Below are 25,245 nucleotides of genomic sequence, written 5' to 3'. Positions count from 1 at the left end.
TGTTGACTGCCTTGGTCCAAGTGTGGGAAGTCTTCTATGCTTCTAGGGAAGATAATTCCCATTTATTCTATTTTGACTAGCTCCTTCTTTACAACTATATAAAGGGGTGATTGTCATTCATTGTAAATCAGATTTTGAAGAATATATTATATTGAGAGTTCTTTTGAACCTTTGTGGAATTACTTTGGATTTATCTTTCGACCTAGCTAGTTCATAGTTCAAGGTAGTAAGATAACTTCTTTTTGATATCTTTGGTTTCTTCTTGGTATTCTTAGAAGGCGATTAGTACACATACTAATTGTTGTCTAACGTTACTCGGGAGCGGTCAAGATCCGAATTCTAAGTTTGATTCGTTTCTCAAGTAAAGGCGTTTGGTTCATCCAATAACCAATTCGTTGTTACTTGGATCTTTTCAATTTTAGAACTTACATTCTTGGAAGTTCTTGAAACTATTTCCCAATTTCCCAATCTTTATTTTTCGGATTATTTTCTATTTTTGCTTTGGACATATTTTAATTATTAATTTGGGATTTCCCTAACCTCGTTGTTATCAAGTGGTATCAGAGCGGTTTTATCAAGATTCCGTTCTTGATAATCTTGGGGATTTCTTGAAAAAAAAAAAGAGCAAACAAAAAAAAATTTAAAAAAGTACTGTAGCAGTGAACAGTGACGGAAAAAAAAAAAAAAGTTTAGTGTTTGCTCTTCAAGAAATTTCTTCCATTTATTTATTTTCTAAAGATTAAGATAGAAAACAAGAAGAGGGGATCCTAGATCTTTAAAGCTAAGAAGCAATCAATTTTTTTTTACTCCTTTGGTCTTGTTTGAAAAAAAAAAAGTCCTTTTTGTTCGAGTCTTGTTTCAACTAAATTCTAGTTCTTTCTAGGATTGGTTCTTCATTTTCTTTAGTGCCCCAAAATTCTTTATTTTACTACTAAGGGCTTGATTCTAGTGGGGTTTAATTATAAATCCATAAAGTGTTTTCCCAAAGGTTATTTGAGTGGAAAAAGGCAAGAGTGAGTGAGAACAATTGGGGAAAAAAAAGCCAAAGTTTGAGTGATAAATAGTTTTGGAAATGACCAATACAGGTGGTAGTGAAGATGAAAGGAGGGCTCGTCAAGAAACCGAGATCCGAGGGTGAAGAAATGACTTCACTCTACAAGCTATGCACCAACAATTTGAAAGATGGACCTTGCAATTTCAAGAGATCAAGGATGCCATTCTTTGAACAAAATGAGACAATAGGCCCGAACTTAGGAGGGGAGATCGACATATTGTACAACCACAAAATAATCCTAGGCCTCAAAATAGAAGAAATATGCCCCATGCCCCAATTGTAAATCAAGAAAACCCTATAGATGATTTTGTTGATGATCTTGATGTAAATCTAGATAGGGTAGGGAGAGATAGGAGGGGACAACGAGAAAGAGTGGAAGATGATAACATTAATAGCATAAAGATGAAGAAGCCAACTTTCAAAGGCACAAGAGATCCGGACTTGTACCTTGATTGGGAGCGGAAAGTTGAAGCCATTTTTATTGTCACAACTATTACGAAAGCTAAGAAGGTAAAGCTTGCCGTTGTTGAATTTTCGACTATGCTTCTATTTGGTGGAAAAAGCTTACAAGGGATAGACAACAAGATGGAGAACCACCCATTCTTCTTGTAGAAGCATTGAGATGAAGAGAGTCATGAAGAAGAGGTTCGTGCCTTCCCACTTTCAAAGAGACCTATAAATGCGTCTTCGAAGATTGGAGCGAGGGAACCATGACATTGATGAATACTTCAAAGCTATAGATATGGCTATGATCCAAGCTAATTGTATGGAAGATGAAGAGGCCACTATGGCTAGATTTCTTAATGGTTTAAATAAAGAAATAGCTGATGTAGTAGAGATACAACAATATGTAACTTTAGATGAGTTAGTGGATATGGCTGTAAAAGTAGAAAAGAAAATTAAAAGAAAGCAGCAAGCTAGCTCGTGGAGGAGTCAGCCAAACACCAATTCAAAGAAGCCATGGCTGAAACAAGATATGACTTCTAGGCCTCAAGAAGGCAAGGGGAAGGCCAAAGTAGATGACAAGGAGGGAGGTAAAACTTTTAATCCTAAATCACCAAAACCTTCTAGTTCTATTCAATGTTACAAATGTCATGGAAGAGGGCATATGATGCATGAATGTCCAAATAGAAGAAATATTCTCATGAAAGAAGATGGAGAGTATGAGAGTGAAAAAAGTGAGGTAGAGGAAGAAGAGGGAGGTGTGAGTGAAGATGACGTAGAGTTGCCTAATAGTGGTTTTGTTGGGGTAGCTAGAAAGATTCTTGATGGAGAAAATGAGAGTAAAAAAGTGAGAAAGAGGAAGAAGAGGGAGGTGTGAGTGAAGATGATGTAGAACTTCCTTTTAATGATGGTTTGGTTGCGGTAGTTAGGAGGATTATGGCTATCAATTTGGGAGTCAATAGTGAAGAACAAAGAGAAAATATATTCCATACTAGGTGTGGGATAAGGGGGAGAACTTGTTCTATGATTATCGATAGTGGTAGTTGTGCTAATGTAGTGAGTTCACACTTGGTAGATACGTTAGGGCTTGCATGCATGAAACACCCTAAGCCCTATAGACTCCAATGGTTGAATGATAGTGGTGAATCGAAAGTCAACAAACAATGCATGATTTCATTCAATGTTAGCGGGTATGAGGATGATACTCTTTGTGATGTCATTCCTATGCAAGCTTGTCATATCTTGCTTGGTCATCCATGGCGAGTTCGATAGGAATACTTTTCATGATGGAAGGAAGAATAGATATTCACTTGAGCTTAATGGCAAGAAGTATACTCTTGCACCTTTAACACCTTCTCGTGTGTTTGAAGATCAAAAGAGATTGAGGGAATCAATGGGAAAACAAAGGGGACGAAAAAAAAGGTGAGCTTGAGGGAAAAGAAATGAAAGATGGCCAAGAGAGAGAGAAAGAGGGCAGTAACTTAAGCAAAGAGGTAAAAGAGGGTTTGAGTGGAAAAAAAGAAAGTTTTGGTGAGAGGAAAGAGGCTAAGGAAAAGAAAAAAGAGAGTCTCTATATAAAAGCCAAAGAGTGTTTGAATGCAAGAAAAGAGGGACTGCCTATAATACTACTTACTTACAAAGAAGTCTTGATTAATTCTGAGCTACTAACTTCTTCTTTGCCAAGTAGTGTTTTTTTCTCTTTTGCAGGATTTTGATGATATCTTTCCCGAAGATATTCCTAAAGGTCTTCCACTTTGCGTGGAATTGAACACCAAATTGACTTTGTGCCTGGTGCACAGATTCCAAATAGGCCTGCTTATAGGAGTAATCCCGAAGAGACAAAGGAGTTGCAAAGGCAGGTTGAGGAGTTGCTTAAAAAGGGGTTTGTGCGAGAGAGCACGAGTCCTTGCCCGGTTCTGTTCTATTGGTGCCCAAAAAAGATGGATCTGGAGGATGTGCGTGGATTGTCGAGCTATCAACAAGATTACGGTAAAGTATCGTCATCCTATTCCTCGTCTTGATGACATGTTGGATCAATTGCATGGGTCCAAAATCTTTTCTAAAATTGATCTAAAAAGTGGTTACCATCAGATTCGAATGAATCCTGGAGATGAATGGAAAACTGCTTTTAAGACCAAATATGGGCTTTATGAGTGGTTAGTTATGCCTTTTGGCTTGACTAATGCACCCGGACGTTCATGAGATTGATGAATCATGTTTTTAAGGATTTTCATGGAAAGTTTGTGGTGGTTTATTTTGATGATATCTTGATCTTTTCTAAAACTCTAGATGAGCATGTAGAACACCTAAAACAAGTTTTTGAAGTTCTTAGAAAACAACAATTGTTTGCTAATCTCAAAAAGTGTGCCTTTTGTGTGGATCGTGTGGTATTCTTGGGTTTTGTGGTCAGTTCTAAGGGAGTTGAGGTTGATGAAGATAAAATCAAGGCAATCAAAGAGTGGCCTAAACCCAAGAGTGTAACTGAGGTTAGAAGTTTTCATGGGCTTGCTAGTTTTTATAGAAGATTTGTTAGAGATTTTAGCACCATTCTTTGCTCCTCTAATCAAGTTATCAAGAAAGATAAGGTTTTTACATGGGGGAAAGACCAAGATGATGCTTTTAACTTGTTGAAAGAAAAATTATGTTCGCTCCTCTTTTTGCAATTACCTAATTTTTCTAAGTCTTTTGAGGTTGAATGTGATGCTTCTAGAAAAGGAATAGGTCTTTGTTTTGATGCGAGAGTCCAAGCCTATTGCATACTTTAGTGAAAAGTTGAGTGGAGCTACATTGAACTACTCAACTTATGACAAAGAGCTATATGCTTTGGTAAAGGCTTTAGCTACATGGCAACATTATTTGTGGCCTAGAGAGTTTGTGGTTAAGTCGATCATGAATCCTTGAGATATTTGAAGAGTCAAGGTAAGCTTAATCGTAGGCATGCAAAATGGGTTGAATTTATTGAAACTTTCCCATATGTGATTGCTTACAAGCAAGGAAAGGAGAATGTAGTTGCTTTGATGCACTATCAAGAAGGTATGTCTTGGTCTCTACTCTTACTTCTAAGTGATGGGTTTTGATCAAATCAAGGGCCTTTATGCTAATGATTTTGATTTTGGCAAGGTTTTTTGCGAATGTAAGTTGGGTCCTTATGACGGGTTTAATCTTCAAGATGGATTTCTTTTTAAGGAAAATAAATTGTGTATCCCTAATTGCTCTTTGCGTGAATTGTTTGTTAGGGAAGCACATTGTGGTGGACTCATGGGACACTTCGAGTGCCCAAAACTTTGGATATACTTGCTTGAACATTTCTTTTGGCCGGCATGCGAAAGGATGTTGAGAAAGTGTGCTCTCAATGTCTTGAATGTAAACAAGCCAAATCGAAAATGTTACCACATGGTCTTTATACTCCTTTACACATTCCTACTTCCCCTTGGCTTGATATTTCCATGGATTTTGTGTTAGGTTTGCCTAGAACTAAGCATGGTAAGGACGGATATTTGTGGTGGTAGATAGATTTTCAAAAATGGCTCGCTTTATTCCATGTTTGAAGACTAATGATGCATCACATGTGGCTGATTTGTTTGTAAAAGAAGTGGTTAAATTACATGGTATACCTAAAACTATTATTAGTGATAGGGATGCTAAGTTTTTAAGTCACTTTTGGAGAGTTCTTTGGGGAAAGTTGGGAACTAAACTACTATTTTCTACGTCTTGTCACCCGCAAACTGACGGGCAAACAGAAGTAGTTAATAGGACTTTAGGGAATATGTTGAGGGCTGTTCTAAAAGGAAAATTAACATTTTGGGAAGAACATTTGGCCATGGTAGAGTTTGCCTATAATAGAATCGTCCATTCTTCTAAGGTAAGTCTCCTTTTGAAGTTGTTTATGGCTTTAATCCCCTCACCCCCCTTGATTTGCTGCCTTTGCCTACTGATAATATTGTTAATCTTGATGGTAGGAAGAAGGCTGAAATGATGAAGAAGATTCATGAACAAACAAAGCTTGCAATTGAGCGGAAGAATGAGCGAGGCCCTCTTAAGGAGAAATAAGGGGCGAAAATCTATTATTTTTAAGCCGGGGATCAAGTATGGGTGCATTTCGGGAAGGAAAGGTTTCTGCCAAAGAAGATCCAAACTAGACCCAAGAGGAGATGGTCCATTTGAAGTCCTTGAACGGATTGGAGACAATGCTTACAAACTTGATCTTCCTAGTGAGTATCAAGTTAGTGCTACTTTCAATGTTTCTGATCTTTCCTTATTTGATGCAGGTTTAAATTCGAGGACGAATTCATCTCAAGAAGAGGGGAATGATAGTATCCATGGTAGCTCGGAATTATTGAAGGACGTGGATGAAGATTTGGAAGTTCCAAGAAGACCCATGACAAGATCTCAAACGAGGAAATTGCAAGACAAGCTTAATGGGTTGCAATCAACAATTCAAAAGTGTCTTGTGATGGAAGAAGAGCTCCAGCCCAATTCAGATTTTTCCTCAAGTCTTACACTTATTTGGAGGCCCAAATTAAAGTCCAAAGTGAGATGGAATGAGGCCCAAATCAGCCCCAAAAGAAGAAGTTTCCAGCAGCCCATAATTAGCCCAAATATTAGTTTCTAGAATAAATATTTAATTGTTGTTTTAATCAATGTTGACTTGCATTGGTCCAAGTGTGGGTAGTCTTCTAGGTTGTTTTAATCTATGTTGGATCGCCTTGGTCCAAGTGTAGGAAGTCTTCTATGCTTCTAGGGAAGATAATTCCCATTTATTCTATTTTGACTAGCTCCTTCTTTACAACTATATAAAGGGGTGATTGTCATTCATTGTAAATCAGATTTTGAAGAATATATTATATTGAGAGTTCTTTTGATCCTTTGTGGAATTACTTTGGATTTATCTTTTGACCTAGCTAGTTCATAGTTCAAGGTAGTAAGATAACTTCTTTTTAATATCTTTGGTTTCTTCTTGGTATTCTTAGAAGGCGATTAGTACACATACTAATTGTTGTCTAACGTTACTCGGGAAGCGGTCAAGATCCGAATTCTAAGTTTGATTCGTTTCTCAAGTAAAGGCGTTTGGTTCATCCAATAACCAATTCGTTGTTACTTGGATCTTTTCAATTTTTAGAACTTACATTCTTGGAAGTTCTTGGAACTATTTCCCACAAATTTCCCATATCTTTATTTTTCAGATTATTTTCTATTTTTGCTTCTTATATTTTAATTATTAATTTGGGATTTCAACCTTCACAACCAATCATTGTAATCACCTTCTCATATTTCGGCAACTCATACTTTTTCATGTCCTCAGCTCGTTTGTTGCCATCTAAACTCAACACAAAATCTTGAGACAAAGGGGTTAGATCTAAAGGGGTTAGGGGTTAAAATCATAAACCACTTCAAAAGGTGACATGGGGAAGTATATGAGGCCCAACACAACACAACATCCATCGAAATATCAACCCAAGGTTGTTGAGGGGTGGGAAGAGGGGTATACAAACCATGGGGAAGGAGTCTAGACTTGGCACCACGACACTCAATGCATTGGCCACAAATCTTAGCCACATCCCTCCGCATATAAGGCCAATAAAATTGCTCCTCAAGAATCCCCAAAGTCTTATCAATCCCAAAATGTATCAATCCCAAAATCTCCTTGTCCCATCAATCCCCATTATCAATCCCATCTTGAGACAAAGGAGTTAGATCCCAGGGGGTTAGGGGTTAAAACCATACAACACCTCGTGCCTCCCTCACAAATAATTCCCTCCAAGAGCTCATGGGCACACACAAATGCTTGTTTTTGAACAAGAAACCATCAAACCTAGAAGAGGGAGTAGAAGACCTATCCCTAATCCACCTCTCCCTCTCCCACTCTTCGCAATCTAGAAAAATTTTGGCAAAGACGAGGTCCTCGGGATACAATGTCTTCAAGCTTTCAAAACCCATCAATTTGGAAGACAAGGTATTAATCAAAACATGTTTCCTTGATAGGGCATCCGCCACTACATTCTCTTTTCCCTTTTCGTATTGGATTACATAAGGGAAGGTTTCAAGGAATTGAACCCATTTAGCATGCCTTTTGTTCAACTTTCCTTGGGCCTTGAGATGTTTTAAGGACTCATGGTCGGTCCTAATCACAAACTCTTTAGGCCACAAGTAGTGTTTCCAATTACCCAAAGCTCTAATCAAAGCATACAATGCAACCCATTTTTTTTGTTCAATTCAAGATCATAGGCGGAGTAGTTCAACTTCGCACCTTTAAGCTTTTCACTAAAATAGGCAATGGGTTTTTTGGTCTTGCATCAAAACGGCACCAATACCTACTTTGCTAGCATCACATTCAATTTCAAAGATTTTGTCAAAATCGGGTAATTGTAACAACGGTGCGGAGCTAAGCATTTGTTTTAGAGTTTCAAAAGCCTTTGCTTGCTTCACACCCCAAAAAAGTTTATCCTTTCGGATTACCTCGGTCAAAGGAGCGGCTATGGTACTAAACCCCTTAACAAACCGCCTATAAAAACTAGCCAATCCATGAAAACTTCTAATATCACCAATGGATTTAGGAGTTGGCCAATTCTTAATAGCGTCTATTTTGGATTCATCAACCTCAACGCCCCTTGAACTCACAACAAAACCCAAGAAAACAACTTCATCAACACAAAAAAAGCATTTAGCAACATTAGCATAAAGTTGTTCTTGTCTAGCACTTCAAACACACATTTCAAGTGAATAACATGCTCATCCATGGTTTTACTATACACTAAAACATCATCAAAGTAAACAACCACGAATTTGCCAATAAAAGGTTTCATCACATGATTCGTCAAACGCATGAAAGTACTAAGAGCGTTAGTGAGACCAAAAGGCATCACCAACCATTCATATAAACCAAACTTGGTCTTGAATGCGATTTTCCACTCATCTCCTGGTTTCATCCGGATTTGATAATACCCACTCCTAAGATCTACCTTAGAGAATATGCATGAACCATTCAACTCATCAAGTATGTCATCAAGACGAGGTATGGGATGGCGATACTTTACCGTTATCATGTTGATGGCTCGACAATCAACACACATGCGCCATGATCCATCTTTCTTTGTCACCAAGATCACGGGCACGGCACAAGGACTCATACTTTCTCGCACAACTCCTTTTTCAAGGAGCTCATCCACTTGCCTTTGAAGCTCCTTAGTGTCATTCGGGTTGGATCTATAAGACGGTTTATTTGGCAATTGAGACCCCGGGACAAAGTCAATTTGGTGCTCAATTCCCCTCAAGGGTGGTAACCCCTTTGGGAGTTCCGTTGGGAACACATCATCAAATTCCTGTAAAAAAGAAGAAACAGAACTAGGAAAATAAGGGGTTAGTTCATTAGCGTGCAATGCATAGTCCCTATGCATGAGGAGAATCACCGGTTGACGCTTCCCCAATTCCTCCCTAATTTCCCCATAATTCGCCAAAAGAGACACCTTGGTTTTTCCTCTAAGCTCTCCTTTCTTTCCACTCACCTCTTGAGAACTATTCTCCTCTACTCCCTCTTCCCCCACATTCTTCTTTTGCAATGCACTATGACCCTTCTCCTTCAACTCCCTCATTTTGTTATAGATCTCACCCACTTGGGAGGGGGTCATGGGATTCAAGATATGTTTGACACCATTATGGACAAGGGTGTATTGGTTAGTTCTCCCATTATGGTTGACGGACCTATCATATTGCCATGGTCGGCCAAGTAGAAGATGACACACTTGCATGGGAACAACATCACATAACACCTCATCGTGATACTTCCCAACCGTGAATTTGATGATAGCTTGCCGAGTCACCTTCAATTTACCACATTCATTGAGCCATTGAAGTTTGTAAGGGTTTTCATGGCGGGTGGTGGGAAGTTTCAAGAAATCAACAAGGGTGGTACTAGCAACATTGGCACAACTCCCACTATCAATGATCATGATGCTAGTGTTTTGGTTAATGATGCACTTGGAATGGAAGAGATTTTCCCGTTGACTTGGGTCATCCATTTCTTTGCTTATCATGGTTCTTCGCACCATATAGAGAGGTACAATAGGCTCATCATCACCTTCAACACCACCCCCTTCACTATCATGTTGTTTATTCTCATGATTGCCCTCGTCATCTCCTTCCTCACGTTCTTCCTCATCCTCACTATAAGTGTCTCTCAAAATAAACACTCTACGATTAGGGCATTCACTTGCTCTATGACCGAAGCCATGACATTTAAAGCATTAAATAGGAGTTTTCGTACCTCCTTCTTTTGTAGCAAACTTCGGAGGTTGTTTGTCAACTTGCTTCTCAACTTGAGTATTCTTCACAAATGGTTTCTTGGCTTCTTGCATGGGGCCCTTATTCTTTTGCCAATTGGAGGACGAAGCTCCTCGTTCTTTGTTATTGTTCCATGAACTCACATAGCCCCTTGACTTATTGATTTTGTCTTCCTTGAGACCCTCCTCTATTTCAATAGCCGCTTGAAGGGTCTCTTCAATGCTCCCATAGTTGTGGAGTCTCATTTGTGAGACAATGTCATCATTTAACCCGGCTCAAAATCGAGTCATAGCATTTAACTCATCCCCGTCAAAGTCGATTCTCATCTTGACAATTTGGAACTCATCATAGTATTCTTCCACACTCTTTTTGTTTTGCCTTAAGGTATACACCTTCTTGAGTTGTTCTTGTTTGTAGCGTTCGGTGACATACTTACGCCGCATGGAATCCTTCAATTCATCCCAAGTTGGTGTGGGCGGAAGTCCAATAATTCTTCTTGATTTCACTTGAGTTTCCCACCATGTGGAGGCGTACCCTTCGAATTGAGCAATGGCATAAGATGCCTTCTTCACCTCGGACATGTCATTCGTCAAAAAGATTCTATCACAATGCATCACCTAATCAAGGAATGTATCGGGATCACTATGTAATAGTCTTGAAATCGAGCCTCGAACGCACTTCTGCCTCCCACAATCTGAGATTGAAAATAGCCCAAATCATTCAGTAAGATTGACTTATTCTTTTACCTTTGGTCGACGAAACAAACTATATGTATGTAATTTCCATAAATGGAGTTGGAACACCCTATAATGATTATGGATGACTCCTTAAGATTATTATCTATCATTTATGTATATCACCGTGATCGGGTCCGAGGTGGGCCCACAAAACCCTGATACTCCTTTCATGGCTCAAATTGATTTATTTCTGTTCGTTCTTTATAGGAAATCCTTAATTATGTTTCCGTCCGCTAACTAATAAGCATTATGACTATCTTTCTGAACCTTGATATTATTCTGACATCTGAAACGATTCTGGATACTCTGCTCTGACGTAATCGACTACTTTGGTTTGACCTATCTTGAACTATTTCGGTTACATTAAGTACGTATGTCGGTACGGGGGTATATGGTTTCTCATGGATGTGGAAGGTCCGTGGATGTCTCAATGCTTCCTTCATTGCGCCGGGCCTCATGGGGAGTTACGTGATTCGTGCACCTCAAATCATTGTTCACCGCGTCCCTCGGATGTGCGGGCCGGGATCTGTCTGTATCGATATGATTATGATCGATTATGTGATATTACGGGGATGGCGGCCCCGGGATGGCATTTGATACGATTTTGTCAACCGTAGCGTCCCGTTACTACGAGGGCGGGTTCACAAACAAGCGTCCCTTATGAAAGGCGGGATCACGTACAATGTGATCGGGATCGATTTCGATATGTACGTACACATATGATTATGACTCTGCGTGCATGATTACGTCGACTACGATTCATGTCTATCTTTGGAATATGACTGCAAGAAAATGTCCCTCAATACAATTAACGGACTTTCACGATTTCAAAACCCATCAATTTGGAAGACAAAGCACGGTTCGGTTAACGTCTAAAAACATGTTTACCTTGATTACAACTACATGACTCCGTACGCTTTAGACACAAGCGGGTGGAATCGCTACGAATGGTCGGCTCCCGTTTAAATAAAATTTCGGTATGGATGCATTACGATTTTGCATATACGTTCTCGTTGTTATAATTATGTATGTTGTGTTCCGCTTTACATACTCGGTACACCTTCACGAAATTTTAAAGCTTCGGGGGTGTGTGTTACATGCCCAAAGTACGGACGCACCGCGTGACACACCAATCAGGACATTCATGAGCAGTTGAAGAGCTCCCTTTGATCGGAGGGTTTTTCGATACTTTTGGTATATATATCTTACAATTCATATGTTACGTATATATGACTATTTGGGTACGGCGGGGCCATCCGCGTCTTCGATTCCGTTACGTATGTTAGAGTTTCAAAAGCCCGCTTGTTTGTGGGGTGTGGGTTACCACCGTCCGGGTAGGTACGTGTGATATGCGACTACGTAAGTATAATAGCCCTAACGATGAAAACTTTCGGTATGTATATATATATATATATATATATATATATATTTGTGTGCGACGCGCACGTATATATGTACGGATTTGTGTATGTTAATGGATTGGCTATTTCGTATGTCGGATACGGTAGGTAGGTACGTATAGATGTCCAAGTAGGACACCGATCACGGCAAAAAGGGTTGGGTCGTGACAAAAGTGGTATCGGAAAGCGGTCGGTTCTCGGAATGTACACGAGCGTGTCCGGTAGAGTCTTGTTTATCGGTGTGTTGGGCCCCCATCTATAAACGGGAGGCTACGAGACATCTAGGATGTTATGTTACCCTTTCTTGGAATATTAGATCGTGCGATAGAGCTGTATTGTTAGGATGGGTCCTTCCAACGAATTGCTGTATATACAGCGAGGCTCCAAAGAGAGACAACGTCAGCATTTTTGAAATCATTTCGACCCTCTCCTCTTGGTGATTGTAGGTTGATAAGGATGAAGAGAGTGGTTTCGAAGATCTACCTTGGATGGGGGTGCCAAGAAGGCCCCCGGGATGTCACGAGGGCCGGGAGGCGGAGCCCCGGTTACTCGATTGAGACGGATCCTTGTCGGAGGATCCACGGAGGATAGTTATGATACGGATCCGTCGGAGGACCCAGCTACGATTCCTCCAGAGTCTCCGATCCCTAGATCAGAGGATTCCGCGGAGGATGGTTACGATACAGATATTTCGGAGGATCTGGCGATGACCCCTCCAGAGCTTCTTACCTCCGGGGAGGAGGATAGTTATAGGCGGACCCTAGCGGAGCCTTCTGCGGGACGACGGAGGAGAGGATTTTGGGGTACGCCAATTGTTTCGAGAGTGAGCATGTCGGCCGGCTACCTCGGAGAGTGCTATGGATTTCTCTTTGATCGGTCACCCGTGAGCGGGATTTGTACGATCATCCATACGATACCCCTCCGATTCCGATGCGGGTGATAGCGGAGGCCGGTAAAAGGAGCGGACGGACGAGGATGATAAAAGGACACACCTCGCACGGCGACTCCCGGAGTCGGACCGAAATTGGTTATTTTATAAGTATATGAGCTTTCTAGAATTTCCTATGTATGTACGATTTCTTTAAGGTATTATCCGGTGTGATAGGGCATGACCGAGGTGACTTCGCCGTATGTATAAATCTAGAAACCCCGGGTAGCGAATAATTATGAGTACGAGTGGAAGTAGATGTTGAGGAACTGCGAAGGGCAATATGGTAATAGTGTGTAGTGTGGACGGGGTGGGACCGCATACGAAAATTTCGAAAAATTTATTAAGGCGGGGAATGCGCCTAAATTACGTGGCAAAGATCGTATGGGGCATTTGACGCGGTGATATTATCGATAACGCGCCAGAATGCATAAAAGTTTTGAAGTTAAGCGTGCTTGTTAGACCGGAGCAATCACAGGATGGGTGACCCGGGAAGTATGTCAAGAATTTTTCGCAAATATGGATATGGAAGGCCTCCATAAGAATTTGGGGTAACTTAAGTGGAATCTCGAGTATGTATAGTGATTTGAGATCCTAAAAAGGTTACACAATTAAGATAGACGAGATCGGAGAAGAATGAAGAAACAAGGTTACGAAGTTTGTAAGCAAATTTGAATAGCGATTGGAAATGTTTGTAAGTAGGATGGCAAGGAAATTTCCGTAAGCCTGCAAAATATAGTAAAGGTAGTTTGACTCGGACTGCGATTCTGTACGTTATATTTACGTTCATTTCGGTGGAGTTCGACCATAACCCCTGCTTCCTCAATCGATTACGTTTCATTTGATATATCAAGTGTCTCCGAAATCCGATCATAATTACGTCCGATATACTTTGGCACGTCCGATTCGAATTCAAATCGTACGATAAATTTCGCACATCGACTCGATATGACTCTTTCGATATATTTACGTATGTACGCCGATTATAGATCATGTCGACATACGTACGTATGTCTGATCTCGGAGTATTTTCTCAATGTGTCTTACGTCGACTTTTCGAAATCGTCCGATAAATCTCAATATGTCGACTCGATTATAGATCCGTCGATATATACTTCGTACGTCCGACTCGATTTCGAGACCGCTTAAGATGACGTCGGATTATGATTATTCGCTTTGCATTTTCGCGCTCCTGATTCCGGATATAACTTTGTCTGACGTTCGTTTGATTTTCTGGTTCTGGTTAAGATTCTGTCCGCCGTGTATCCGACTTAAGATGGTATGAACAGCCTAAATATGGTAGTATCGGAGAAAGATGGATGAAGTTAGAAAATGAAGGCCGTTGCAAGCTTTTTGATCAAGTGTAAGTATGTAAATGGCAAGTAGACCTCCCCGACTCATTTTGATTTACCATAAGGTTGAATTAACATTCGAGGACGAATGTTTTAAAGGGGGGGAGGATGTTATATCCCGCCTTTTTGGCATAATCGGAAAATTCGAAAGTAATTGTGATTTATGAGAAAGGAGGCCATATTTGAATTTTTCTTAGTAGGTGTGTGGCGGGTATGGAAGCTTGAATGCGGAAACAATGGAGAAGGCCTAAGGGCAAAATTGGAATTTTGAAAAGTTGCTTCGGGAATTTCAAAATGAGGATTTTTTAGTCCATTGGGCCAAATAAGTGAAGTGAAAAATTGGGCCCAAAACAAGAGGGGTGGCCGGCCATAGTGGCCTTGGCCCAAACCCAATTTTAATTAATTTGGCATGTGCTCATTAATTATATAAGGATTGGGAAGCCTTAGAAGTTTCAAGAGAATAAAGGAAAAATCAAGAAAAATTGAGAGGAGAAAGAACAAGAGAGAAAACGGCCAAGAGAAAGAAAGAGGAGAAAAGAAAAGAAGAGAAAAATTCTTGGAGTTAAATCCTTGGTTCAAAAATTCATTTCTTGTGAGATTATTAATGAGTGCAAGATTCTCTATGAGGTGATACAATTATTTTGGCAAGAGGACAACTTTAGGGGCAAGTGGAAGTTGAAGAGGAAAGGTAAGAATTGATTCATATTCTTATGTTATGAAGTTTGGTTTATGTTGTAGTGTGTAGGAATGAAGGAAAAGCATGAAAATTTTGTGTGTTAGGGGTTGTATGCATGTTGGCCGTGAGCCATGGTGGTTTGAGAAGGCAAGGAATTCATGTTTTCTTTTCATGTTATAGAAGGTTATATGTATGTTGTGGCATGTGAAATTGAATGAAAATCATGGAGTTGTGAGTTGTATGTGTGCAAGCCGTGTGTGTATGCAAGCATGTAGCCGTGAGTGTGTGCAAGTTGCATGATTATGGTAAGTTGAATTTTGTATTGTGTTCTAGCTATGGTTATGATGGAAATTCATGTTGAAAATGAAAGTTGAATGAGTTAGGGTGAAGTTAGGAATATGGAAGTTGGCCGTGAGTTGTGGTAGATTGGAATGAACATGAATTATTTTTGTTTGACATGTTAGTTGTATTGTGATGATTCTTATAACATGAATAAAGGTTTAATGGGTTGAGTTAGTATTGATTTGGAAGTATGAAGTTGTAATGAGAATTATGGCATTATATTGGAAAGTAAGCGTATTGTGTTTTTTGTGATTATTGATGTTGTTGCTTGGGTTGTTGTTGGTTGTTTTGAGCCGAGTTGAATCTCGGGGGCGTCATATTTATAGGGGAGGTGCTGCCGAAATTTCGGTAGCCAAATACTTAACCAAAGTTGAAATGTTAACTTGCATGAATAGTAACTGGTAAGAGTGACCATTTGCAGTTTTTGGACGAAACGGGGATTGAAATTGGACGAGCGTAAGGCGAAACCAAGGTATGTAAAGCCTGGCCCTTTATTCTTTGGCATGTTCTGAATGTAATAGGCTTGAAATCGAGCCTCGAACGCACTTCTGCCTCCCACAATCTGAGATTGAAAATAGCCCAAATCATTCAGTAAGATTGACTTATTCTTTTACCTTTGGTCGACGAAACAAACTATATGTATGTAATTTCCATAAATGGAGTTGGAACACCCTATAATGATTATGGATGACTCCTTAAGATTATTATCTATCATTTATGTATATCACCGTGATCGGGTCCGAGGTGGGCCCACAAAACCCTGATACTCCTTTCATGGCTCAAATTGATTTATTTCTGTTCGTTCCTTATAGGAAATCCTTAATTATGTTTCCGTCCGCTAACTAATAAGCATTATGACTATCTTTCTGAGCCTTGATATTATTCTGACATCTGAAACGATTCTGGATACTCTGCTCTGACGTAATCTGACTACTTTGGTTTGACCTATCTTCGAACTATTTCGGTTACATTAAGTACGTATGTCGGTACCGTATGTATATGGTTTCTCACGGATCTTTCGTGGATGTCTCAATGCTTCCTTCCGATATTTGTTAGCGTGGTTACGTGATTCGTGCAAATCTACCGATTTTCACCGCGTCCCTCGGATGTGCGGGAAAATGCACCTATTATGACAATTTGATGGATATGATATTTTGTGATATTACGGGGATGGCGGCCGGTGATGGCATTTGATCACGATTTTGTCCTCCATTGCAAAATAATACTACGAGGGCGGGGTTAGCAAAATTCAATCCGCGTCCCTTATGAAATCAACTTACACATTTTCCGTAATGATTTGATATGTAAGTACGCATATGATTATGACCCGCGTAACAATTACTCGTTATGTATACATGATATGTCCGATTTGGAATATGACTCAGTCACACTTAATAAGATGTCAAAATCCGATTCACTATGGTTCACGTCATCAAATGTACGCCTTGAATTAGGTTCGGTCCGAGAAAGATCGTAGTACATGCTACTAAGTGATGCAATGACTCCGTCCGTAGCAATTTACCGTAAGTCTCGACTCGGTCACGAATCCGAAATCGTCCTCCGCTCCATTGTCTCATTTTCCGTCCGTTACGATTTTGCATATCCGATTCTCGTTGTTATAATTATGTATGTTGTGTTCCGCTTTACATACTCGGTACACCTTCGTGCATCGACCCCCTCTTCTGGGGGCGTGTTACATGCCCACTAGGTACGGACGCACCGCGTGACCCGCCACCTATAGGACATCGATCCTGCAAGAAGAGCTCCTTTGATCCCGAGCTGATACTTTTGGTATATATATCTTCTGTTATTCATATGTTCTGCATATATGACTATTTGGGTACGGCGGGGCCCTGTCCCGTCTTCTGATTCTGTTCTGCATGTTAGAGGTCTGCAGACATGTTTGTGGGGTGTGGGTTACCACTGTCTGGGTAGGTACGTGTGATATGCGACTCTGTCTGGTATAATAGCCCTAACGGCTTCTGTACAGGTTTCAGTATGTATATATATATATATATATGTATGTTTGTGCGACGCGCCTTATATCTGTACGGATTTGTGTATGTTAAGCGGATTGGTTATTTCATATGTCGGATCTGTTAGGTAGGTACGTATAGGTGTCCAAGTAGGACACCAGTCACGGCCCACGGGGTTGGGTCGTGACACACTACTTGATAAGATTTACCCTAAGGAAACTCTAAGAAATCAAAACAACAAACGAAAATAAACGGAACTTGGAAAATGGGAAAAGAAGAGATAGAAGGATAGATACTAGACCCAAAGGATAGTAAATCTATGGGCAAAATTGGGTATATCAAACCCAATCCCTCCCAATTTGATTCAACCCTAAGAACCTAAGTAATTTGAATTCAAGAAAAGGGACTCAAATGAATTCCACAAATGAGCAACCTAATATGAATTCAATGGAATTTGCAATTCAATGCACAACTAAGAAATTACACTTAGTCAATAATCAACCAAACAAACTATCTAATAACTAAATCTCTCAAAATATAAATTCTCACAATATCCAAGCTAAGTTTCCAAATGGATGAAAATAAGTATTTATACTAATGCCTATTACACCAAAAGGCCCTAAAGTGGCTCTTTTGCAAAAATACGCACATGGGTCTTCAATTGCATCCAAAGCCTCATATCTTGCAATTGTGACCTCCAATTGCCATTCTAACCCCATAACTTGCAAGTATGACCTCCAATTGCAATATTAGCCCTATAGTTGCACTTTTAGCCATTTTGCGCTTCTAGCCACTTTGCAACTCTTCCAATGCCAACTCCCAAATGTTGTAAATCCGGCGAAGTCTTCTCTCCAATCTCCTCCAAGGCATCCTTTTTCATGAACAAGGCTTGCAACTCTTGAAGTTCTCTTGCTTGACTTCGAGTGAAAGGCCTTGTGCTTTGTTGGGTTCATATCATCCTCCCCTTGGAGAAGATTGGTCCTCGAATTTAAGGGCATACCTACAACACAAGAGGAAAGATCACTCACATTGAAAACATTATGAACATTATACTCACTTGGCAAGTCGATCTTGTAGGCATTGTCATTGATCTTTTCAAGCACTTTGAATGGTCCATCTCCCCTTGGGCTCAATTTTCCTTTTTGCATTTGCAGGAACCTTTCTTTTCGGAAGTGAACCCAAACCCAATCATCGGGTTGGAAGTCCACCTTTCTTCTCCCATGATTTTGTCTCTTGGCTACCTTGGTGTTGACCTTGTCAATGCTCTCCTTTACCTTGGCATGGATTTTCATCATTTCGGCCGCCCTTTGCTTTGCATCTAAACTCACAATAACATCACTAGCCAAAGGGGTTAAGGTTAAAGGAATCAAAGGATTAAAGCCATAACATACTTCAAATGGAGTCATGCCAATAGAGGAATGGAGGGACCGATTGTAAGCAAATTCAATCAAAGGTAAACGGTCCTCCCAAGAGGGCTTTCCTCTAATCATACTCTTAAGCATACTCCCTAGAGTCCTATTCACTACTTCGGTTTGACCATCCGTTTGAGGGTGGCAAGAGGTAGAAAACATGAGCTTGGTGCCAAGTGTACCCCCAAAGACTCTTCCAAAAGTGACTACGATACTTGGAATCCCTATCACTAACAATAGTGCGGGGAACTCCATGTAACTTAAGGACATTATTCACAAACAAGGATGCTACATGAGATGCATCATCACATTTATGGCATGGTATAAAATGAGACATTTTTGAGAACCTATCTACCACAACAAAAATGCTATCATGACCCCTTTTGGTTCTTGGAAGACCCAACACAAAATCCATAGAAATGTCTATCCAAGGACCAATAGGAGTAGGAAGGGGAGTATACATACCTTGGGGCCGAGTTTTGGACTTGGCTTGCTTGCATTCCAAACATTGACCACATAGCTTTTCAACATCATGTCGCATCTTGGGCCAATAGAATTGCTCTCCCAAAATGTCAAGTGTCTTGGCCACTCCAAAATGGCCCATCATTCCACCACTATGTGCTTCCTTGACGAACAACTCTCTCCATGAGCTCATTGGGACACAAACTCTACCATCCTTGAATAGAAACCCATCAACAAGTTGGAATCTATCAACCCTCCTCCCTTGGGTCAACTCCTCACAAATTGCTTTAAAGTCGGGATCTTGAGAATAGAATCCCTTAAGGCTTTCAAATCCCATCATTCTAGAAGTCATAGTGTTTAGCAAGACATACCTTCTAGATAATGCATCCGCCACCACATTGTCCTTCCCCTTTTGTAATGGATTACATAAGGGAAAGCTTCAATCAACTCTACCCATTTCGCATGTCTCTTGTTGAGTTTGGATTGGCTCTTCAAATGTTTCAAGGATTCGTGATCCGATCGTATCACAAACTCCTTATGCCACAAATAATGTTGCCAATGGGTCAAGACCCTCACAAGTGCATACAACTCCTTGTCATAAGTAGAGTAATTCAATGACGCCTTTTAGCTTTTCACTAAAGTAAGCCAATGGCTTGCCTTCTTGCATCAACACTCCACCTATGCCAACCCCGGAAGCATCACACTCAACTTCAAAAGTTTTCTCAAAATTGGGTAATTGCAACAATGGTGACGAACTCAACATGGATTTCAATTCTGAAACGCCTTCTCTTGCTCATTTCCCCAAACAAAGGAATATCTTTCTTGATCAATTCGGTTAAGGGAGAGGCAATTGTACTAAACCCCTTTACAAACCTTCTATAGAAACTTGCCAACCCATGGAAACTCCTCACATCGGTTGCATTTTTAGGAGTTGGCCAAGTTCTAATAGACTCTACTTTTTCTTCATCAACCTCCACACCGTTTGCACTGACCACAAAACCCAAGAACACCACTTTATCTACACAAAAAGCACATTTCTTGATATTAGCAAACAACCTCTCATGCAACAAGACATCAAATACTTGCCTCAAATGACCTACATGCTCCTCAATTGATTTGCTATACACAAGGATATCATCAAAATAAACAACCACAAACTTGTTGATGAAGTGTTTCAAGACATGGTTCATCAACCTCATAAATGTGCTAGGTGCATTGGTTAGTCCAAATGGCATGACAAGCCACTCATGGAGTCCAAAATTGGTTTTGAAGGCCGTTTTCCACTCATCACCGGGGCTCATTCGAATTTGGTGATAGCCACTTCTAAGATCAATCTTCGAAAACACACTTGAGCCACAAAGCTCATCCAACATATCATCAAGCCTAGGAATGGGATGGCGATACTTTACCGTGATTTTGTTGACGGCTCTACAATCAATGCACATCCTCCAAGTGCCATCTTTCTTTGGCACAAGAATCACCGGAACGGCACACGGGCTAAGACTCTCCTTCACTAGCCCCTTTTTAAGGAGTTCATCCACTTTCCTTTGCAATTCTTTTGTTTCTTCCGGATTGCTCCTATAAGCCGGTTTGTTAGGAATTTTGGAACCCGGTACAAAGTCGATTTGGTGCTCAATACCTCTCAAGGGAGGTAAGCCATCGGGCATCTCCTCCGGGAACAAGGCTTCATATTCCTGCAAAAGAGAAGACATACTACTAGGCAAAGTGTTAGTATCTTGGTTAGCATTTAGGAGAAGTTCTTTGTTGACAAGACACACCATGAAGTGCCTCTCGTCAACCCCTTTTAAACAATTACTTGGTTTGGACAACAAACATTTCTTGGAACCATCTTGAGATGTCCCCTCTCCATTTATAACCGACAAAGTCTCCTTCTCACCCTTCTCCTTTTCTTCCCTTTGATACTTCTCCCGAAGCTCCCTCATCACTCGATAATCCTCACTCACTTGGTAAGGGGTTAGTGGGTTAAGAATGTACTTCTTCCCCTTGACCACAAATGAGTACTTGTTAGTTCTCCCACTATGTTGGGCATCAACATCAAATTGCCAAGGTCTTCCAAGCAAAAGATGGCAAGCTTGCATGGGTACCACATCACACAAAATCTCATCTTGATATTTTCCAATGCTAAATTTGATAATGGCTTGCTTGTTGACCCTCATTTTGCCACATTCATTAAACCATTGGAGTTTGTAGGGATTAGTGTGCTTGCGGGTGGGAAACTTCATACTTTCAACTAAAAATTGGCTAACGGCATTCGTACAACTTCCACCATCAATGATTAAGGAGCACACCTTATCCACAATTTTACACCGTGCATGAAACAAGTTCTCCCTTTGGTCACTCTCTTTCCTTGCTAGAGCCCCCATAGCTCTTCTAGCCACAATAGCATGATTCAAGGCTTCTTCATACCTTATCTCAACCTCTTCATCAGAATCACCCTCACACTCACTTCTTTCTCCCTCTTCTTCACAACCATCCCCGCCCTCATGTTCATCATTGGTTCGATACCCATCCGTTACTATGGTGATAGTCCTCTGGTTGGGACACTCACTAGCAATGTGCCCTCTCCCTTGGCACTTAAAACATTGGATGGTAGAAGGTCGATTATAGTTGGTGTTAGAATTGTTACCTCCTTTAGCCTTGTCATCACCTTTGGCTTTGTAATCGAATTTGGCTTGAGGTGCTTGAGTGTTGCTCTTGGGCTTATCCCAAGTGGAAGTTTTCCACTTTGCTTTGCGTTTGTTCCAAGTTAAAGACGATTTGCTTTTGTCCTTATAGGACCTCTCTTCTTTTAGATCCGCCTCAACCTTGGATGCATCATGGAATGCCTCTTCAAGACTATTATAGGTTTTGAGCCTCATTGGTTTAGAGATGTCTCGATTCAAGTTGGCTACAAACCTTATAATAGTGTACTCTTCATGCTCTTCTATCTTGGACTTCATCCGCAAGTCCTCAAACTCATCAAAGTACGCTTCCACACTTTTCAACCCTTGCTTCAACATGTACAACCTTTTGAGTGCATCTTGGTGGTATGTGGATGGAAGCCACCTAGTCTCCATGAGCTCAATCAAGTCGTTCCAAGTTGGGAGATCATAGATGTGTTGTTGAGCTCTTTGTAACTTCTTGGATTCCCACCAAGTAGAAGCGTATCCCTCGAATTGAGCGAGGGCATACTTTGCCTTTAAGGCCTCGGAAACATTGTTCGTGAGGAAGATGCGCTCACTTTGCAATTTCCATTCAAGGAATTCTTCCGGATTGCTACCTCCTTGGAACGTAGGGAGGTTCACCTTGATGGTGTTCAAATTTCGCTCATTATCTTTCCATCTTCCCCGGTCTTCATAACCTTGGGCCCTCCCTAGGTCTACATGTCCTTGGAATATAGGGTCATGGCCCGTAAAACCACTCAAAACCTCCTCTTCCGCCCCTCCCCGGTTATTCATCCCTCCACGCCTACCTCCTTGCCGGTTATCATCCCACCACCGACCTTGTGGGTAGTCATCATACTCCTCTTCATTCATGGGGTATTGGTAGTGGCGTTGGTATTGGTTTTGGTTAGGAAAGGGATCTTGTGTTTGGACTTGAGATGGAGCTTGGGGTGTTTGTTGTAAGGTTACTTGAGGGATTGCCTCATTCGGGTTGTGTTGGTAAACTTGGGGATAGGTTTGTCGGTTGGTGTTTTGGAATGTGGAGTTTTGGGATGTGAGGTTGGTTGTTTGGGGTGGTGGAGCTCTTTGGGTGGAGGTGGTTATGGTGTTGGGATTGCACAAGGCACTTGTCTCGGAGTAATGGTTGGAGTGGTATCTTGTGTTCTATCCCCATCACCTTCATTCCTAGAACGGGGAGTGCCCATTCTACTCGAACCCTCCATTTGAACTTTCTCAATACTCACCATCCGTTCATCCATAGCCTTCAACTTCCCATTCATTTCTCCTCTCATCTCTTCCATACCCGTTTGCATGCCCGAGATTTGATTCATGATCATAGCCAATGAACTTGCTATGGATGACATATCTACTACGTCTTGCGTTCTATCACCTTGGTTAGACATGATGACCTCGCAACACTAGCAAACAAGATTAGTAATAAAAGCCTCACTTCACTCGTATTGAACTCTCAACCTTACCACACTCGTGCTCTTTCGAAGTTGTTGATGAATCGCTCGCCCAATCAAATTCACACGTTGCTTATCCTTTGTGGTAGAATGGATTCTTGTTTAGATGAAAGACGGACGACTCAAAAGCAAAACGGACGAGAGCCAATAAAGTTTCGACGAAATAAAACGAAGAAGAGCTTGAATGAAATTAGCACGAAAGAAATGCGGACACAAGAACTAGTAAACACAAGTAGGAGCAACTACTAAATGGTTACTAGTTGAGAGACACAAGAAATTGGAATGCTAAAATCGGAAAATAAATAAAATTTCGGACCCGGGTAGGTGATAATTTGAAAATGGGGTCTCGAAGCCTCAATTGATCCAATGCATCAATTTGAAATAACGAAAATTTTTAAAATTCTATAATCTTTTTTTTTTTTTTTGTTCCCTACCTAAAGAATAGGATCACTTTCAATCAAGGCTCAAGAAATTTTTGAGGTATGAATTGAAATAGAAGTGGAAGGAATTGAAGTTTTGAATCAAGATAGGTACCTTAGAAAAGACGACTAGCCTCTCACCAAATACGGTCCGTGTGCTATATGGTCCGTGTTTGTGACATACGACTGGAACCCAACAGTATACGACTGACCCCTTGAAGTTTACGGACCGTAAAGTGAAATACGGGTCGTAAACTTAAACCGTATTTAAGGATTATCCGAGAAGCAGATTACTCAACTTTGGACCCTTCTTTTTACGAGCTGATATACGGTTCGTAAAGTGAAATACGGTTCGTAAACCTCAATCGTATTTAAGGATTATCCGAGAGGCAGAATACTCAACTTTGGACCCTTCTTTTTACGAGCTGATATACGGTCCGTAAAGTGAAATACGGGCCGTATTTAAGGATCCTATTTTCGAGACAGTGAGCTCAACTTGAGGACGACTTTTCACATTCCACTTTACGATCTACTTTACGGTCCGTATAATGAAATACGGCCGTATTTAAAGATATCGTCCCAAAACAAGAACTCGTTAGACGCTTCAAAGGAATATTCTTGTACCTCGTTTGCCTCGGGATTTGTGTGAGATTTTCTGAATTTGGCTGACCTCTTGGGACCCCTCTACCTTGTATTTACCCTTTTTGGCTAGAAAAATAACTTTTCAACTTTTGACTTGGATTCCTTGGATCTAACTTTCCTTTTTATCTTCTTCTTCACCAAGAACAATGATGACTATTGAAGAACATTCAAAAACCCAATGTGATCCAAATCAACTCATTTTTGCCCCAAATTTCAGACCTAAGCTCCTTATCACTTAGAGAACAAAGCCCAATATTCAATTTGCCTCAATTGCTTCTCAATCACTAAATCCACTTTTGAGTTCTTCAAGTTTTGATGAAGCTTCAATGGTGAAAACTTCAAAATCCACCCAAACAACTTCAAACTTCGGATTTAGATGTTTTCCACCTCAATAAACTCAAATCTAACTTCAAAAACAACAAAATCAAACCACAAAACAATTTTTGAATTTTTTTTTTTTTTTTTTTTTTTTTTGATTTTCAGATTTCGAACCTAGGATTAGAAATTGTGGGAACAATCTCTTAGCCTATGCTCTGATACCAAATGATAAGATTTACCCTAAGGAAACTCTAAGAAATCAAAACAACAAACGAAAATAAACGGAACTTGGAAAATGGGAAAAGAAGAGATAGAAGGATAGATACTAGACCCAAAGGATAGTAAATCTATGGGCAAAATCAAAATATCAAACCCAATCCCTCCCAATTAGATTCAACCCTAAGAACCTAAGTAATTTGAATTCAAGAAAAGGGACTCAAATGAATTCCACAAATGAGCAACCTAATATGAATTCAATGAAATTTGCAATTCAATGCACAACTAAGAAATTACACTTAGTCAATAATCAACCAAACAAACTATCTAATAACTAAATCTCTCAAAATATAAATTCTCACAATATCCAAGCTAAGTTTCCAAATGGATGAAAATAAGTATTTATACTAATGCCTATTACACCAAAAGGCCCTAAAGTGGCTCTTTTGCAAAAATACCCACAT

The 25,245-nt window shown here is 40.4% G+C and overlaps 1 pseudogene; it reads left to right on the top strand.

Moving 5' to 3' along the window:
* Nucleotides 1-1,315: 1,315 nt before the first annotated feature.
* Nucleotides 1,316-6,479, top strand: LOC132042687 (uncharacterized; annotated as a pseudogene).
* The last annotated feature ends 18,766 nt before the right edge of the window (nt 6,480-25,245 follow it).

Source organism: Lycium ferocissimum, unplaced genomic scaffold, assembly GCF_029784015.1.
Source record: "Lycium ferocissimum isolate CSIRO_LF1 unplaced genomic scaffold, AGI_CSIRO_Lferr_CH_V1 ctg171, whole genome shotgun sequence".
Lineage (NCBI taxonomy): Eukaryota > Viridiplantae > Streptophyta > Magnoliopsida > Solanales > Solanaceae > Lycium > Lycium ferocissimum.
The sequence above is the reverse complement of the archived record's forward strand: the minus strand, read 5'-3'. Positions and strand labels throughout refer to the sequence as shown.